Genomic DNA, 4,211 nt, shown 5'->3' on the forward strand with positions numbered 1-4,211 from the left:
TAGGTGATCTGCGCACAAGTTAAATTGCATGGTAAATTAACTAAAAATTTGTTTCTGTCAGGAGATATGAGGAAGAGATTCTTCTCCCCCCTCTGTTGTTCACCATATGCTTCATACACTTAGAACACTAGCAGTAAAAATGAGATGGTTAAAACTTAAGGATCAAGATTGGGGGGGGGGGAGGTAGTAAGCTGAAAATGGCATTATATTCTGATGTGGGTAGGTTATTTGACTTTCTAAAGAATTCTGGAGAAGTTTCAGGGTACAAAGTTAAAAAAAGAGAAGACAAAAGCTATAGGTATAGATATTTCATATATAAATGAGCTTCATGGAAGTTATTCAAAAATGTGGGAAATGGCTGATATGAGAAATGTAAGGGTGTAGCTAATGTTCACATATGAACAATCAGTGGGACGGTCCCCTGAATGGATGTTGACCAGAATGAAGGCAAAGTTACAGCAATGTAGATACCTGAATCTTGGAGTTATACCAAGAAGTGTATAGGATTATTTAACATGTGCTGCTACAGTACATGCTTGGGGCAAGCAATTTGGATCTATCCAGAGACTGAGATCTTGGTGAAGATTAAGAGATGGTTACAAGATTTTATGTAGGAGGAAAACCTGAGACAGTTTAGATGGGAAAGAGTAGTGCTTCTGAAGAATAAGGGAGGTTTGGGAGTTCTAAACTTAACATATGGCATATTCAGTGTTCATTGGCAATAAAATGCTATGCCAATGAAGGGGCAAGCAAGTGGCTGCAAATGCTATACATTAAATGTTCCTGGTTAGCCAGAAAAGATAGAGGCATTTTGGAGAGGTACTACGGGTAGATTAGAATCACCAGTTATAAACTTGATGGCACAAAGGGTAAACAAGAGTTGTTTGAATAAAGGGTAAAGGTAGTGAAGGCAAGATCTTGTACCCATTCAGACTCTAGATGTTTTAGCATGATTACTTTTTTATGTGTTGTCACCTACTTCTCATCCCTCTGCTGTAAAAGGATGATCTTTTCTTTTTGAAGTCCCATGAATGCATGAGTATGAAATATAACAAAACAATATAAAGCAAAGGCAGCCCAAAACAAGAATGTCATACACTACATGCTGTTAAACATAGCTAAACAATAAAATCTACAGTATAGGTCCTAGTAACTCTCTCTGCTAATTACCTTAACTGTCATTTATCACATACCATATTTTCCTTGGCACTGCCATGTTATTGACTCACATTCATCATGTGTGTCATTAATACATAATTCTATTAGTTTAAATTATATATAGATATTTTAACTGACACTTTTCTGCTTCTCCAGTCCATGCCCTGAATAAAGAGTTTCCATAATATATTATGCCCTCACAAAGCTCTACTTGAGTGTGAGCCAGCAAATATTTCCAGACTTATTGTAGCTGGCATTTCAAACCCTTCACAGGATCACTAATTTTAGATAATGTGAGAAAGAGGCCAGCCTTTCTAATTTTTCTAGAGAAAGATGGGAACTTCTAGCAGTTATAGCCACATACGAAGGATTAGATCCTAAACAAAATGAACAGGCAGCGCTGCTGCTATCAGGGCCTGTATTATTTGTATCAATTAACTTATCAGTATTTGATTGAGTACTGACTACTGTGTCACACACGAATATTACTATTTCTTCAGAGTTTACTCTCCAAAGTAAGAAAGTAAACAAACTGGAAGCAATACAAGCAGCTTCATACATTGCATTATTTCACTGTGGTCAATGAGGCATGATTTAGCCATTTCAGATTGCAATACATTACGTCCATACATTTTAAATAATTAAATTGATAAGAAAATAAATAAGTAAATCAATAAATAAGGCCTCCCCCAATCAAACCTTCAATATATTCAAATCTTTTAGACGCTATCGAGAATTATGCATACAGTTCTGCTGCTTTATATTGTTTCTTTTTTTCTTTATATCTGCACTTTGTAAATGTCATATATACCAACTTATCAAGCATAGCCCTGAGAAAATTTGAGTTTGTTTTAAAATTCACTTTTGCACAAATAAAAATGTAATTTAAATGCAAAGCTAATGAAGAGGACAATTTGGAAAAAACTATTACTTCTTGGTATGTTTTTAGACCAAATGAAAAGAAAGTGTGGCTCAACCCTAAATTAGACCTATATGTGATGGAAAAGAAATGCAGGACAAAGAGAAGATTTTATCATCCTTTCAAAAATGATTTTAATAATTTCCTTCCAGTGATCATATAAATCTTTGCAAATATTTAGCTGAAGTCTTTTTTGTAAATATTTGAATAGGTTTATATGGTAATAAAGACAACAGCCAGACAAGGCCCTTTGTTTTTTTTCTGATGGTAATAGGTATTAACCTATGGTTTCTAAAGCTGCCTTTTGATTATGTGTCTTAGCCTAGTCTTCATCTTTTCAGCTCTTCGGTTATAAAACATATTGCCCCAAATTGTTGTTCCTATGTTTAAAAGAGATGATAATGAATTAATTTTAAATTAGGGGCTAATTATTCTTATCACTCTATTATCAACAAAATTAAAAAGTTGATCTTTGATCAGTTTATTGATTGTTTTGAGAAAAATAATAGGATTTTCAGCTTGGATTTCAAAAGCTACATGCTATAATGACTACTAAGACCATCTTAGTTGATTGGCTACATCAAGCTTATAATAAATCATAAGCTGTCCACATTTAATTTATAGTCACACCCAAAGCTTTTGGCTTAATATGCCATAACAGTATTATTAGCTGCCTTTCTAAATTAGGGTTGGAGAGTGATGCCTTACATTGATGGTAGTCTTATTTGTCAAGAAAACAGTACTGAACCAAAATTGGATATGCTATTACTAATTTCACTCATATTCATCAAGGAGTGCAAAAAGAATCATTTCTGAAGATTCTCTTTGTTCTGGTAGTTATGAATACACTAGCCACTGGTGATCTTAAATATGCTGATGATATAGCTCTGTTTTTCAGTCAGTTAAAATAAAAACAGAAAAAAGGAATGATGAACCGCCGTGGATTTTGAAAATGTATAGTCTTGGACATTTATTTTATTTATTTATTTTTATTTGACATTTGTTGACCAGGAAAGTTACTTGGTCAGGAACCCCTTTTCAGCAGAGGCCCAGGGAGAAAAGCTCCACAAACTAGAAACATTTGACAAAATGTAATGTAAAAACATTTGACAAAGCATAGGTAAAATGGTCATTCATTTACACACAGGTACATAGTTTGCAGTGTTACAAGATAGCCTGCATGGCATAAAGGCAGTTAAGTTTCAATTTCTGCAGTCACTGGGCAGCCATGAGATACAAGTAGGTTTGTTCAGTTAGTAGGTTTAATTTGAAATGTTGGTAGGCTAATGGTATGCATTGTAAAGAGAGTTAGTCTAGCTGAGGTGGATGTTTACAGTGGTATTTAGGTAATCTGCAGGTAGACCTTTGTAAAGTGAAAATAAAAGAATGCAAAGGTCGGCTTAGATGAATATTAGTAGGATTAGGAGTTAATTAGGGAAGAGAAAAGGGGGAGCTTAAAAGACGGGAGAAGGAAAGTATAGTAGGGGAAGGAGGAAAGTATAGAAGAGTTTAATGAGTGGAAGGTGGGGTGCGGGGTAGGTTGATTGGAACAGGGTTTCTAGGTCTAATTTCTTAATGATCCATATTAACAAAACAAGATAATGAAATATTTTGGTGCAACCCCTACCTGTTATCTAGTTGTTGGAAATATAGAACTATTTGAATGGATCTGTTCTTATGCTCAAGTGTTGCAGTGGATGCCTAGATGCAATAGATGGATAAACTCTCTAACAAACTCAGTAGTTTTAAACCACTGCTTAAACAACATCTTACCCTAACCTGGTTCTGCACATGCTCATCTCAAGGCTGAGACTTTATGTTCACTATATGATACTCTCCAGATATTCTCCCAAAACAGAATACACTTAACCTCTCACTGACATGACAAAACAATTTTTATACATAACTGCTGCCTGTACAAACCATTAAGTTGCTCGTGGGCTTTCTCTTTAGTAACTTCCACCTCTCTAAAATATTAGAATGTATAAATGTAACTACTGTTTGTGTATAAATGTAAATATAAATATAACTACTCTGTGTTTAACTGCAACTTATTATAATGCAATGTAAGCAAATGGAACTTTTCTCCCCGGGCCCACTTAAAATGGATATTTCACAGTCAGACTTTCCCAGT

The sequence above is a fragment of the Protopterus annectens genome, chromosome 14.part0, assembly GCF_019279795.1.
Source record: "Protopterus annectens isolate FY-2018-M chromosome 14.part0, PAN1.0, whole genome shotgun sequence".
NCBI lineage: Eukaryota > Metazoa > Chordata > Ceratodontiformes > Protopteridae > Protopterus > Protopterus annectens.